We start from the raw sequence: 15,696 nt of genomic DNA, 5'->3' as shown, positions 1-15,696 counted from the left end.
TTAAATCGTAGTCATCCCCTCCATGTCAAGCAATAAGCACAGTTAACTATTAAAAGACAGTGGTAAAGCAACAAGAGCAACTTGATTCCTCCTCCTGGGCATGCTAGCCCTTGAACCAATGTGATCATTGGAGGAAAACAAGCTTTTGTCATTTGGGAGATCTCATCCCAAATGCAAATACCTAGTTCACAGGAGCAAATTCCACCCCAAAGTTGACTGAAGAACTGGGCTGCGAGTGAGATCTCCTGCTGCTTGCAACAGCTGTTACACAAGAATGTGTATTGTAAAGCTAATAACAACAGACATTTCCTAAAAGCCTGCACTCTGCTCAGATGCTAGGAAGGAGCAGTGCTACAATTAGGTAAGGTGCCATCTGGAAATTCCTGAAGTAACGATACGTGTTGGGATAGTGTCGCACACCAGCAACATATATCAACTTTATGAAATACTCAATACAACTTGGTTTACCTTTAAGCAACTGATGCAGGAATATTTAGTGATCAGAAAAGTATGACTTTAATATTAGAGTAAGAGAAATGGGTTTCACAGTACCACTCAGCATGACACTGCAAAGCACCCGCCTCTCTGCAGGAGCTGAGTGTGAACCATCACGTGGAATCCAGAGATTTGCACTTTTCCCAGATTTGCCACACAGTGCCTCAGTTTCTGCACCTGCACACCAGGATAATACAGCTTTCCTCAGCCTGTGAGCACGATTTAGTGTTTAAGGGCTCCAAAACCTTTGCCTACAGAAATGCAAAGTATCAGATGTATAGAGCCGTCTAGGCTCATAATCTTGTCTCACCTTCATCCCTTCCATGCCCACCTTCATCCCTTCCACGCCCACCTGTGCTAGCCCCATGCTACCTGGGGCAGCTTACCTGCTGTGGCACACGTACACCCAGCCCTTAGTGCGTGCTAAATCCCCTCACAGCACCCAAGTCACACAGTGACGGCGTCACCATTTCGCCACGCTCTGTGCAGTGCCAGCCCTGGATCGATCAGTGCAACAACTAGGATGAAGGACGGGCTGTGAACCAGTCCTCCTTACATGGGAGGTAAACCAAATCCTCTGCGTTTAATATATCATTAGAAGTGATTGACCAAAGATTAAGAAAGGGAGGCATGGAGCTCTCTGAGCACACTTGAGGTCCAGTGCCATGGAAGGCTTCTCAGAGTCAAGTGTTTACAGGGTGCCAGGCTTCAGGAGGAAAAATCTTTGGACAGCTGTATGAATTTACAGGTCAGCCCTTAATGGCCCTGTTCCTGGAGCAGAAGAAAATCCACTGTGGATCCCAGTTAGCATCGGTGATCACTGGATCTGCCCAGGTCCTAGAGAAATACCAGACAGAGAGCCCTGGCAGCCCACGGTCCCGGCTGCAGCATCCTCTGGAGCTCCCCCAGACCTGCCTAGCACCCATCAGGGGAACACAGGCAGCACTTGGGGAGCTCATCCTTCACAGTCCTTCCAGTTCTCCAGTCATGTCATGTCCTCATGGTGATGAGACGTTGCGCAGAGAGGGATCGGCACGTGAAGATTAACAGCCCCAATGTGCTTCCCCCCGCATGCCAGAGTAGCACTGCCCTGAGCCCCAGGTTATGGCACCCAGGCACTGCTCATCCTTGTCTTCCAACAAGCAGCCTGTCCTGGTGAGTGGGAAAGGGAGGAAACTGTGAGGGGAACAGAACATCACCATTTCCAGTCCTGCCATGCTGTCCCCAAAACACCAAGCTTGGCCACAAGCAGCTGGCAAAGCCTGGACGTGCCACATCCAAGTGCCACCAGAAGCAGGGGCTGATCCAGGGCACAACCGAGCGGGGGAAGTGCTCCGCAGGGCCACGCGTGCAAAGGCAAAGCGCGGCACACAAGGAGCGACGCAGACCGCCAGCTTGCTGCCCTCCACGGCTTTGCACCACCACACACAACAGAGGTTGGGTGGCTCCTTGGCAAGTTGATGGGCTGAGGCTTCACGTGCTGCAACAGCTCCATACGCCTCCCCGGTGCCCCGTGGCCAGCCCATCACCTACACTGCCCGTTCAGGCTGTACGCTCTTTAGGACAGCAGTTCTTGCCTTTGCACCAAGCCCAGCCCAGCAGGGCCCTGACCCCAAAAGCTGCAGTAATCCAAGCAGTTTGTTAAAACAACAAGAATTACAATGCAGCTGAAGTCTGCAAACTCCCAACACGTCCTGTCTGCGGGAATACACTCCAGCAGTCCCTTTGCTACCTTTTGTGGCCGAGCACTTTTCAGCTAGCCTCCCATCCTCGTGCAAACTAAGCCAAGTATCCTTCCCTGCCCGGAACGATCAAGCCAGTTTCACACCTCAAGGACCTGCTGCAAATCCACATCTCTGGAAAACCAAACCTCACACTAAGTATTAATGCCTGTTTAAAAGGGCAAAAGAAAATCAACAAGAGATTTAACTTTCTAACAAAGGTCTTCAATTTAAACAGGGAGTGTATGATAACAACAGGTTTCAATCCTAAAAATACCAGTTAGCCAAGAAGATACAGACATCACTAACCAGCAGTAGGAACTATAAACCTTGTTTCACCAACACCCCTTCCCAAGTAAAAGGACGAAGTGCAGTGCTTTCTGTCTGAGGCACGGGACTGGCTGCTATGCAACCCCCAGAGCAGTGTTAAAAGCACTCTCTAAGCGTTACATGCTCCAAATGACAAGAGGAATGCAGGACGGTGGATCTCTGCTCCAGATTCCCCGGCATGGTTTTAGCTGCCATGAATAAAACAGGAAGCAGAGCATCTTCCAGGTTCCCCCCACGCCCCTGACTGTCTGGATGAACTGCAGTTTCCTTTCAGGAAAGAGAAAGAAGCGGGGGGAAGAGAAGCAGCCAGCTGCAATACCAGACAGATTAAAAACTTCACACTAAGGAAAAATAAAGAATAACAGGAAAAAACAGACACTGAACCTTCATCCAGTTACAGCAGCTAAACTTCTTCAGGTCCCTAACAAAACAGAGTTAAATACTAACATTTGAGAGAAATATATCCATACGTTACGCAGCCTTTTTAACACACACTCTTGCTTAGGAGACAGAAATCATACTAAAGCTATATTTTACTTGCTGACCACATGCAAGTAAATGACTCCTTTAACTCTACAGTGCTCTGCTGCCTTGCTGCATTAACCAGTGAAACTAAAAAGAAGAACGTGACTGAATGGGAGCTGGCTTAAATTCTCTTTATACCTAGGCCTGAAGAAACATTTTGCCTTTGAGACCAATCCACTAAGCCAACTTTCCCTGCTACAGAAGGTTTCATTGGGTCCCTTGCTGTTGACTGGTGATCCACACGCCTGCCTCCACCAGCAACGCACACACTTTGATGCAATCCATCTGACTAAACAAAAAAAAAAAATCCCAAGTTGCTTGCTAAAGCAGCAATGATGCACTTACCAGCATCCAGACAAGCTCCTTCGCTAACACACTTCCCTCTCGAGCAGATCAAATTTGGAACAAGGTCCAGGAGCAAGAGAGAACTGAAAACTGACCACAACAAGCTTCCAAAACAAGAAAGGGGGGGGGCGGGGGAAAAAAAACCTTACTACAGGAATTCAAATCCTGCTTCCACCAGACCCTGAGTCACCTCCCCTCCCTTGCAATAGATCAGAGCAATGGGTAAACATTTCCAAATATGGAGATCAAAACTCCAAAGGATGTCAAAAAAAAAAAAATGACCCTTCTCTCCCTGGCTTTGGCACAGGGATGACTTGCCCCTCTGGAGCCTGAGCTGAACACATCACTGTCGCTGACCCACGTACAGCCACACGTCGCCATCTTGACCTGCGCTTTGGTAGCTCCTGGCACGGTGGGCGACACTGCATCTCTGTCCCCTCCCAGGGATGCACAGGGAGATGCAACAGGAGCAGCTCCAGGAGCCATTGCCCCTCGCCCCCTGCAGCAAACCTCCCTCTCGTCCCTCAACTCACCAGCAGAAAACCTCCCAGAACTGTTTTTTGGAGTGCTCTTTGAAGGGAAATAGGCAAATTCAGGCTGTGTTCATAGCGACGCCAGCTCAGCACCAGAGAAGGCAAGGCTCAGCGATCAGTCACCTAGAGGGGTCCTGCTGCCGGCTCACCTGGGGCAGGGAAAGATTCCCTCGCTGACTCATCTAGCTGGTGCTTTGCAAAAAGCATGTATTTGATTTTGCTTTACAAAAGGAAAGAAAACACAGCTCTGCAGAAAGGAGCATGCTGCTTGGACAAGGCAAGATCTCCCTGGGAACAAGGAACCCCAGGATGGCAGCACCCCTCGATCCCTGCTGGGACACACAACGCAGCATCCCACGGCAGGCGGGAACAGGGGAGCACCCAGCCTCCCCACCCCTGGGAGAGGGGCTTGAGGGTCAATGCTGAAGCCCATAGAGCAAATTGAGGAGGCAGAACAGTTATGCTTAGAGGGCACAACTGTCCCTGCAGAGTCTGCCTGCACACAGGAGCAATATACCCATGCCACCACTCCCACGGGCATCACTCCTTGGCTGCAACAGCCAACCTACAGGCATCAGGGAGGTGACTACGCCTGCCAGCACAGGACTGTAGCTGCAGCCATCAGCTTCAGGAGCAGGCAGCCTCTCAGGAATGTGCAAATCAGGACGTTTTCAAGGGGAACAGGCCGCCTAGGCAATCCAACCAGACCAGAGCGATTCCCCAGCACCACCCACAAGATGCTATTGAATTTGTAGGGAAGGAATTCCAGAGCTGACTCTGCCCATGTATGGCCAAAACAAACTGTAAAAAAGCGACGTTATAGTACATCTGGCTTTCACTGGGACTGAAGCGCTGGCTTCGGGAGGAGCCCAGATCCTGCAGCAACAGCTGTACAATTACCTCCAGTAACTAGGCAGAGGTCAGGGGCCCGTGGCAGCATGAGTTTAGACCCTGATATCACAGGTGACAGAAAACATGTAAACCTTTGCTTCAGAAGAAAACAAAGCTTTCTGCCGTTTTGAATAAGAACCACACTTAACTTAGTGATCCATCACTACTACTGCAAAAAATAAACCTTGCAAGGCAGCACCAGCACATCCATTACACCGGCAGTTATAAAGTCAGCTTTAAAGAGCCAACAGTACAAGTGGCACTAAGTAGTACATGAGGGCAACGTCAAGGCAATGCAGGCTGGGACTAGCTCTTGGTGGCCAGCTGATCAATTATTTTTCTAAAAACCCACTAAAACCTGCCTCAGAGCTATGCACCCCAGGCCAGCAGACAGGTCACCAGCAGCATTTTCCATGGTCAGAAATGGAGATATTCTAAGCACTGTAGTCACAGTGCTAGAAGATGCTCCAAAACCAAGCTAAGAAGGGTCAGGTAGGTGCAGGTTTTACAAACTCTGACTCAGTTTTCCAGCTCCTTGCAGAAAACAATTCCCAAGGCATTGCTTTTTGCAAGGACAAACAGCGGGATGAAATAGGGAGTAATCTAAGTCAAGGAAGGGAACGAAAGCATGGAGGAGCAGCACCTGGAACACCAAAAAGCCCCATCCCAGGCGTGCGCCAGCCCTTACTGCTCTGGGCCTCTGCAGCATGAACAGATCGAGGTTCTCCTTAGCAGTTAAATGCCACTACCTCGCCTGCCCTGCCAGTGGGGGAAATATTAGCTGTGTCAGCTCAAGAGGCAAAGGGCTTACCGAACCGGAGAGGAATGCAGGCTGCAGTGGCACACACAGTGGGGACAGGGAAAGGAAACCCAGGGGAATGCAGGCTGCTCCTGCTGCCTCTGCCTTTGCACAGGGGTCAGGCAGGGTATGTTTGATGGCTCCTGGGGTTGAAACCTGGGACTAATGGCTTTGTAACCTTAGAGGGACTCCCATGCCAGAAATGAATATAGGTGCTAGAGGGGCTGGGAGCTCAGAGGCCTGAGCACACAAGGACAAGCTGGTTCCTGGCTCCTGGCAGGCAGCCCAGTGCTGCTTTTCAATAAGCACAAGTCGTACCCATCAGACCGGGAACAAGCGCGCGTCTTCTCCCAGCAGCATTTGCTGATTGGAGACCCACACCATAGCTATTCCCCCAGATTCACGTTCCCAGGACAGCATTAGGATCTCCCCTCAGTTACTCAACCGAAGTAGCATTAGACCCTCTCCCTTGCTACTGTGCTCACTTTAAACAGTGGTACCTAAGCATCAGCTGGCGTTCAGTGTCTCTGCTTTAGAGCACCTTCCACCCCAAATGACACAGAGGAGAGAAACCAGAGGGATGGACACATCCATGGTCCAACCACAGCTTAACCAGGAGCTCCCTGCTATGTGGCACCACAAGTCCCTCTCCTTGCCACAGTCCTAACCCTGGAAAGTAAAAGCTTGGGGGGGGGAATAAAATCCAGCCCAAGCCTCCTGCACAGCAGTACAGATTGTTATCAATCGGCCACCAGGTCAGGTGTGGCTAATTTCATTTAAATGACATTACATAGGCAGGACAACTGAGAATATTTGATTCTTAAAAACATCTTGAAGGGGCAGAGAGCACAACTTGCATGGCATAGAGAACACAGGGACTGCTGCAGCATCACAGGAACACAGACCACTTAACGCAGACAGCAAGGACCAGGAATGCTCATACGCACACATGCACAACTACACACACATATGCCCTCCTCCCTCAGCGTGCACAAAAGCAGACTTGGGACTTGCAAGCTGAAGTCCTGTGCAGCCAAAAGTTAGCAGAAATGTTTGTGACAGTTCTACTTTGCAGGCAAAGGCAAAAACCAGGTGCAGATGAATAAATATAGAAAGAAGTCAGGCAGGCAAAGCAGGTGCTGGCTTGTAAAACCTTGGCCAGAAAGGCTCCCCAGGAGGCTGAATCTGGTAGTTTTGCAACAGCTCCACAGAAAGACAGAAGAGACAGAAAAAGAAAAAAGAGAACATGAATGCATATGCATTCTTTTATCGCCATATATAGTATATACAGACATTTGGTATATACACCCCCAACCTCTCATACGCCACTGTATAGTATATACTATATATACATTGCGCATCCTTGTTTCCATGTGCCTAGATTTGTACAGCGTGTGTATATATGTATGTATGTATGTGCATTTCTCGTGCGTGCATGTCATTACCCACCACCACCTATCCGTGCGTGCTGTCACACAACACACCGCTTGACAGATTGCATCTAAAGCTCAGCACCGTAGTCCAGCATGACTTCTGAACAGCCGCAGGTTCCCTCTGCTACTGAGCCCTTCCCCACCAAAGCCTCTGTGTGCAAGCACCACCAGGGAACCACCAGTTGGTCTTGTGTTTTCCAGTGATCCCACCCTGCCTCCGCACTCCATTAGGAGAGGACTTGCAGGGAGCCACGAACAAGGTGCTACTGTCAGAAAAGACACAAATCCTTCTGAGAAGTTGCCCCTCGCACCTGTGAAATGTGTTGACGTACCAGTTCTCACACTGCACAGCCTCGCCGGTGGGACGAACTCAGAGCGGGGCTTTTGGAGACACACAAGGCTCCGCCAGAGTCACGACTTTAGGTTTCTTTCCCAGCCCTGCGAAAAGAGAGAGATACCAGTGTGATGCACGCTGGATGAGCCTCCCAACGGCTCATCTCCAAAACTTGCAGTTTAACCCACACAACTTCTGGGAAATGCAGCATTCTCCTCCCCAGCTTTCTTAGGCAGAAGCCTCCATACTCTTGGACTCCTTTCAGCACCCCCCAAAAGCGAGCATCACCACCTCAAACCAGGCCAATGACCAGCACCAGCTGTCAGCTGCCACAGCTTGGTCAACAACTCACACCTCCTCAAGCCACAGCTCCTTTATCACTCTTAATGCCCCTGAGAAGAGCGGGGGGTAAAAGGAGACATAAAACGAGGCATAAAATGAGAGAACAGGGTGAATTCATTGCTCGTCTCTATGACCTCAGGCACAACTAGAGAGCTACGAGGCATCATTTAATTCTGTTTGAAGCTCATGGGGTTTACCAGTACCACAAGCAGAGCTACACCACCATCCAGTCCACCCCATCCTCCATCTCGGCACAGCCTTCTCTCCGAGGAGCTCTGCCCAATTCCCACTGGACACTGCCTTACTCTTTTCTGTAGCTGCAAAGCAGACACGACCCTTTCTTGAAGTGACTGACTCCATGCCATTTTTCCCCTCTGCAGAAGATGAAGGAAGAGCAGAGAGGGCAGCCAGGCCACACAACCATCACCTTGCACATGGCATTGCCAGGACACGCCACTGGGTGCATCCCATGGAGATAGGCGGCATCTGAATCGCACACTCCTTCCTGCCCCCAACAGCCCATGGCCGGCATCCCGTCCCAGCCACATCCTGGTCACCCTGATGGCCCTATCTCTGCTCATGACAAGTGCAGACTTGCCTTGTCATCACCACCCAGCAGAGAAAGTTACTGCTATTTGCTGCTGTAACAATGGAAATGAACAGTTCAGGCTTGCGTTTGTTGTACCTGTGCTGCTCATGAGGGTGCATGTGAGCCCACAAGTCTACAAGAAACATACAGCAAAATGCAAAAGAGTGCTGATGGCTCACAGTCCAGGTCCCACTTCCCTGTCACCCGCTGGGACGGCTTCCTGCCCCTGCCAGCACCCCTTGTCCCCCATGCCATGCCTGAGGCTACAGTAGCCAGGAGAGAGACAGGGCTCTCGCCCCTCTCAAGCAGTGGAAGATATCCATTGCGCCAACACCACAAGAGTACAATGAGGCACCTTTCTGGCCCAGTGCCACAGTCCCTGCAGTGGCACCCAGCCCCAATTCCCCACAGGGCTAGGCAGGTATAAAAGTCCCCAGGACCCTCAGCGTTCCCCTCAGGTGTGACAAGGACAAATTCAACCGGAGATAGCAATGGCCTCTCCCACTCACTGCAGGCTCAGGATGAAGATGAGTAACTGCAGGGTTTTATTGCCAGTGAACTCAGCCAAAGAGCAATTTCTCTCCATCCGTCAAGGAGGAGACAAGTACAAGCAAATATTATGGTTGTGCATGTTTACTTTTCATTTTAAAATTATGTACAGTTATATACAATTTAGGCCCTTCCCACAGGCTACTGGCAAAATGCCCTTCGGTCTTATCTGCAAAGGCAGAAGACAACAACATTCCCCTCCAGTTCCAACACCGTTTCAGTTCAACCCACCACAGCACCTCCGGGAGCTCCAGGTAAGATGGTATTTCTTGGGACCCAACCTGTGCTTAAAAGATCTTGGCTTGGGCTTGTCTTTCACCAGGTTTAACTCAAGAAATGTTTACAAGATCAGTTACGGGACTCGGCAGACTTGGCTAGTTGAACTGCATCTGCCTGGCTTTACTTTCCATGCCAGCTGTCCCCGTCACCTTGTGACTTGGGTTCCTGCAGCAAGGTGAGCAGGACCCCACGTGCCCTCCCCAAGCCACACAGCTGAAGCCTGCTGTGAAACCACCCTCCCCAGTAGCAAGTGGGGCCCAGCATGGTCCCAGAGGGACAGCAACCCACTGATGACCAGGCACACCCTCCCTCCTGGCCACACATCCACAGCCGGGCAAAACAGGGATAGCCTGACTGGGTCACAGCAATATCCACCTGAGCCAGTCTGACAAACTACTCCATTTGTGACCCCATTTCTTTAGCAGAAGGCTGCAAAAGTCAGTCTGGGTCTCTGAGTGCAGAAATACCCAGAATAGAGATGCAGAGGACAGAGCCAAGGTGCCAGAAGAGCTGCGCATCTGCTGCATCACAAGCCATGATCAAGCCACCAAATCAGACCTCTTCAAGACATGATCCTGACAAGCATTTCTCGTTGGGGAGCATTTCTCGAGACTCGAGGCACCCAAACCCCAAGATCAGCAGAGCTCCTCTCCGCAAAGTCCCTCTTCTCAGTTGCCTGTACACATGCCTCAGCAAGGAGCACGCCCAAGAGCCTCGCACCAGAGAGGACTACACAGAGGATTAGCAAAGCTATGCCTTAACCAGGCCAGCTCTGCTGGGGAAGCAGGCAAGAGATACAGATCTTGAGAGACAACAAGTCCCAAAAAGGGTCTGCCTGTCACAGTCACGCTCATTCCTGCTTTGGCTCAGGTAGGGAAAGAGTGCACAGTACAGACATAACCAAATCACTGCCATCGATTCCAGCACAAGTCATTCCCCCACTGAAGTCCTCAGAGAAATACATGCAAAGACTGTCCCTGAGGAGCAACCTCTGGGTTTCATACACCCCCCAACAACCTTTATGGGGAATCTCCAGGTGCTTTTACAACAGAAATAGTAACAACAGGCAGGATTTCAGCTCTACCAAAACTGAGGTCCTCCTAGTTCGCAACAGATGCTCAGTGGTCTGTGCATAGCTAATTCTGATTTTCATCTTGCAACAAGAAATCCCAGCTTTCTATCACAGTCCTGCAAAAGATAGCAGCAGGGAAGTCTCTTTAGTAACACAGCTTTACACTGTCAAGTTCCCATCTGGCATAACTCGGTACAACTCTTGTGCCGCCAGATCACCAGCTACAGTAGCCGAGACTTCGGAGTCTGTATACACCTACACTTGCACATCTGCATCTTCATTTTTATGCTTAGCACAATACAGACCGCTTATTTTAATGCGCCATTTCAATAGGCAATTTATCATTTAAAAGTAATTTAAAGCAAATGCCCAAACAGCAGGAATCGGCTATCACAGTTAAAGCCCTAAGTAGAGTTTCTGAAAAAACTACTGGAACATGAATTTACCAAAAGAGCACATCTTTCACAAAAGATTGTCGTCTTCATTTGTTTCTTTCAACTAGTTAAATTTAAGGTACAGCTCATAAAAAGCTGAGAAAGTGATCAGAAGTTAAAAAGCCACCCCAAGCTGAAAGGAGAATAAGGTGACAGGCTGAGACCTACGAACTCTAAGATCTTTAAAGATGCGATGATCAGAAACAGTCCATGCACTCACTGTCTGATAATACTGATGCTGTATTATCGACAGTAAGCATCAACATTTCTCAAGAAAAAAAAAAAAGGAATAGAAATTTAACACACAAGTAGAGTACAGAAAGCAAGGTTTCCTGTTTGCAGATTTAAATCTAAAAGCAGTAGTTTACAATGCCTGAATTTAAGTATCAATCCTCTGGTACGGTTTGAGTTCTCTTATATTGTTCAGATTTTTCAGAAGCGGGCAGTTTAAAACCTCTGCAAGAAGTCAAAGTTTCACAGAAGTACAGTCAGCACTTTCAGAAAAACAGGTGTCCCTAGCATAACTTTACAGTGGTCACTTGGAGATTGAAGTAACCAGATTCCCCAGTCCCTTTTAAAGAAAACCTTACCTGTGAAAATAACTTCAGCAAGTGCTAATTATACTTCTCATGCTGGCTGAACAGCGTCTTTTTTTCTGACTACTCAAAAGTTGCATTCACTTTTAAATCTCCTTTACACTTGAAAGTCTTACCAATATTCAGAGCTCAGGTGTTTTTTGGGTTTTTGGGTTTTGTGGGGTTTTTTTTTTTTAAATCAGTATGGCTATACTTGCAGAAGCTGAAGCATGAACACCAGTTAAACTGGGATAAAGCAGCCTTGTGCTTGGATCCTTTGTTCCCATTCCTTCATGGAGCAGATGGCTCAGCCTGAGCGCCACAAGGAAAATTGTCATTTTAACCGTTCCAGTCATCAATTTTTAAGTGCAGACAAGCTCCCAGCGAGTCAGCCATCAGCACGAACTGACACAGGTCCCCTCCGTATGATTGGCAGGTGCATGTACGGGTCCCCAGACAACAACCCCATTCAATCTGACCTTTTCATTTTAAATGAAAAACACTTAAAAGCCTGTCCCATTCTGACATATGTATTTTCACATCTTTCCCATGCTGTGCCAATATATTTGTTATTTGCTGGCCAAAGTGCCCAAACTCAGAAATCTCACGTTATCTTCTCCGCTGCGGGAGCCCCGACCCTCAGCCGTGCTGGCCAGCACCAGCACCAAAGGAGCCATCTGAGGCCTCCACGACCTCACACATCAGAAAAATCAGACCCCTTACATGCAAACCTCAATTCAGAGTCCAACCCTGACTTAAAATGCAGCTTATCTGTACGGGTAGCTTTACGCTTGAGCACAGCCGCCCGAAAACACGGACTGATCTTTGCTGTGCCAGGACAGCGATGGCTGCAGGATCTGGCCCTGACTAACAGCTTTCAGTATTTGCTTCTGTGCTTCTCAGGTTTCATTTATTAAACCGTTCAATTCAAAAGTACACTGCTGAAGTTATCTAATAAAAGGATCACACAAGATAACAAAAGTTGGAGACGTGTTTCCTCCGCTCTGCCGCCAGCGGTGGCACCTGCTCAGAGAGCCATCAATGCAAACAGCAACAGCTAATACGCCGGGCTGCTGCCATTTGGGAGGCCAGATCCTGCGCTGGTGTAAAGCAGCAACTATGTGAATGGCGAGTTTCGATCTGCAAGGAAGCACACACCCCTCCTTTATCATAGTCAGCACAGAGGTGCTTTTAAATCTGCCACAACCCCATGTGTCAAAATTGGCCCTAGTGGGACTTATCACTTCCGAACTCCTGGTCCAGCCATCAAGCTGGAGGAAGGCTGATGCTGGCTGCAGCATGGACCGTCAGCTCCGATTGGGAAAACTACCTCCCGCAAAAGAGCAAACTCGCCAGAAGCCCCTGCACACTGCAGGGCACAGAGCCTGGCATTAAAACATTGCCCCGTGGGAGCCCCCGGGTCCTGCAGCAGAGGCACACCTGGCTTCGAGGCCGGGGACTCATTTTTGTCTTTGCTGTCACACTCAATTTTCAGGTTTGTCCTGGGGTTCATAAAATGAGACTGAAACAAGAGGGAGGAAAAAAAGGAGCAGGAGTAGTGGGAAGGAGGAGAGACCGCTACAGCAGCACGGCAGCTCCAAAGGGATGACATCCAGCTTGCACCTGTCCTGGTTTCAGCTGGGATAGAGTTAATTTTCTTCCTAGTAGCAGGCACAGTGCTGTGTTTTGGATTTAGTAGGAGAAGAATGCTGATAACACACTGATGTTTTAGTTGTTGCTAAGTACTGCTTATGCTAGTCAAGGACTTTTCAGCTTCCCATGCTCTGCCAGGTGCACAAGAAACTGGGAGGGGGCACAGCCAGAATAGTTGATCCAAACTGACCCAAGGGCTATTCCATACCATATGACATCATGCTCAGTATAGAAACTGGGGGGGTTGGCCGGGGAGCAGCGATCGCTGCTCGGGAACTGTCTGGCTATCAGTTGGCGGGTGGTGAGCAATTGCATTGTGCATCACTTGCTTTGTATATTGTTATTATTATTACCATTATTATATTATTATTATCATTTTACCTTACTTCAATTATTAAACTGTTCTTATCTTAACCCAAGAGTGGGTTTTTTTCAGTCTTACTCCTCCGATTCTCTCCCCCATCTCACCGGGGCAGGGGGAGTGAGCGAGCGACTGTGTGGTGCTTAGCTGCTGGCTGGGGCTAAACCACGACAGCACCAAAGGGATGGCATCCAGCTTTCCCAGATGGAGACTGCTGTATTACAACAAACAAAAAAATTATTTGGGGCAGGACAGATTTAAGCAGTGGCCAAGAAAGCTGCGAGACAGTCCCACCTACAGCACCCCGGCAGCCAGGAGCCACTGGGCGATGGGGTTGGGGACCAACCCATCAGCAGGACCAGCCAGGTCACACCCCTGTTATTTTAAACACATGAGGACAGCTAGAAAAGAAGAGTGGCTAAGGAACGAGAGGAATCAGCACGTCTATGCCAGAAAGCCTGCGGGTCCCATGCTGAAGCAACCTTTCAGCAGCTCCCCGCCACTGCCAGCAGCGCTGCCTGTGATTTACGTGTCTGTAATTGACACCAGGATTGGACCCTGTATTTTCAAGCACAGACTACTGGCCTCATGCTGTTCGCACTCCCTCAGTCTACGGGAAGTGGAAGATTTTCAAAACAGCCTCATTGATTTTTTTTTTTTCCCCCCACCGTTTGCTGTCTGCATTTCACTAAGCCTTGTCAGAGAGACCTCGAGCAAGAGGGGCCAATTTCACTTTCTCACTCGAATGCACCCCAGCTTCTTGATCAAAGAAGGATAATTGATTTCACATTCAAGTTCTCATGCGGTATCAGAGCACCACAGAGCCTGCGTTTCAAATAAAGGATAACGGTTTACAATTCAAAACCAAAAAAATGTCATTTCCCCCCCTGAGAAATGGCCATACTCACCAGGCAGCACCGGCAGAACACTGCCCTAACACACCTCCCATGTCTTAAGATGCTTGGTCAAGAAAAACAGACTAACAGTGACCAAGATCACAAGGGAGCAGAGGAAAAGTGCTGTGCCCCAAGGCACGGGGGTCAGGAAAGCACCCAGCTCTCCCCACTCCCAGCCCAGGGTCTTCAGCAGTCCACCTTTAGGTTGAAATCTCCTAGGGGAAAGTTGGCATTTTGTGCACGTTTGTTCAAGTCTAAGGGTTTTATTATAAAGCTTTATAATAAAGGACGAAGTTCCTTTAATCATTTTGGCTATAAATGGCCAAAATTTGAAGGCAAAGGTCACCTTCTCTCAGGCTTCCTCAGGTGCCACCACAACAAAACCCTTGGCACCATGGTGGGCTCTCTTATCGCTCTTCTTAAAACATTTGTAAATGAAATTTAAAACTTAGAGCCTACGCGACCAGACAGCCTTTGTGTTCAAGGCTTCTGTTTTACCCAGTTTTGGTCAGATCATTTGAAAATAACAACAAATACCTGGCAGCCAACTGGATTCCCTGCTCAGTCAGGCTAGGTATTTTTGAAAGCGCTATAATCCACCGTGATGTTTATAAAAGTACAATCAGCCAGGACCAGTAAACCTCTCTGGTTCAGAAATGTCTGTCCCCTCCTTCCCCCCATCTCCAAGGATGACCAAGCCATTAGCTATCTTCTTTCATTTTTATACCTTAATAGCAAACTGCCCCAGCTTCAGCCTTGGAACAAATACCTTCAAATGGGATGATCAACAAGGGGCCTTGAACACCTGTATTAAAAAAAAAAAAAAAAAAAAAAAGAGCTGCTCAGTGCAGCTGCTCCTCTTTCAAAACAGCTGGATGGAGAGGCCAAGGAAGCATATTCCTTCAACACCAGAAAAAGCCCTGATGGGGCAGAGAGGCCCAAGTTGATGTGGAAGTGTGGCAGTCAGCCAGCAGAGACTGGAGCGGCCTCACCACCGACTGCTTTTCATGAAAACATTTTTGTTTTCAACAAATGTTGTTACCATCACAAAAAAAAAAAAACTAAACTTTTTTTCCTGTACAAAACAAGAACTGAGTTGCAAGCTGATGCTTCCCACAGAAAACTCCATTTTCAGAAAGGAGCCATTTATACCAAATACAGGTAAAAAAAATTCTGGAGCGATTCTGACAAGCCCTCATAACTGCTCTTACTACATTTCAAAAGTAGGAGGACCACAGATGCCTGTGGATGCGTCCGCCTTCTTAACAAGAAAGTACCATTACTTCCATCATAGATGGAGACTGAGACATACAGAAAATACATTAAAAAGCTGGTTTAGTTCCTAAATTACCCCGGCTTCAGCTGGAAGCCAGGCTGCTCAATGAATTTGGCCCTTATCATCAAAGGAATAAGATAGTTAAAAAAAAAAAAAAATAGCCGAGGCAGTGTTTCAGGACATGCTTTACACTTTTCCTCCCTGCGACAGGGAGACTGGCCTGCCACCGCAGAGCCCCCGCTGCCAGGCTGGGATGGGGAGGGA

At 48.7% G+C, this 15,696-nt stretch overlaps 1 protein-coding gene across 1 annotated transcript in view; it reads right to left on the bottom strand.

Annotated features, from left to right (window-relative positions):
• The window catches only part of LPP (LIM domain containing preferred translocation partner in lipoma), a 341,053-nt gene that overhangs the window by 308,712 nt on the left and 16,645 nt on the right, over nucleotides 1-15,696 (bottom strand). The window contains exon 2 of the mRNA XM_075716569.1: nucleotides 7,405-7,510. The gene's annotated coding sequence lies outside the window, so the exon portion shown is untranslated. The remainder of the gene's footprint in view (nucleotides 1-7,404; nucleotides 7,511-15,696) is intronic.

The sequence above is a fragment of the Pelecanus crispus genome, chromosome 9 (assembly GCF_030463565.1).
Source record: "Pelecanus crispus isolate bPelCri1 chromosome 9, bPelCri1.pri, whole genome shotgun sequence".
In the NCBI taxonomy this organism is placed as follows: domain Eukaryota; kingdom Metazoa; phylum Chordata; class Aves; order Pelecaniformes; family Pelecanidae; genus Pelecanus; species Pelecanus crispus.
This window is presented reverse-complemented; position numbering and strand designations above follow the sequence as displayed.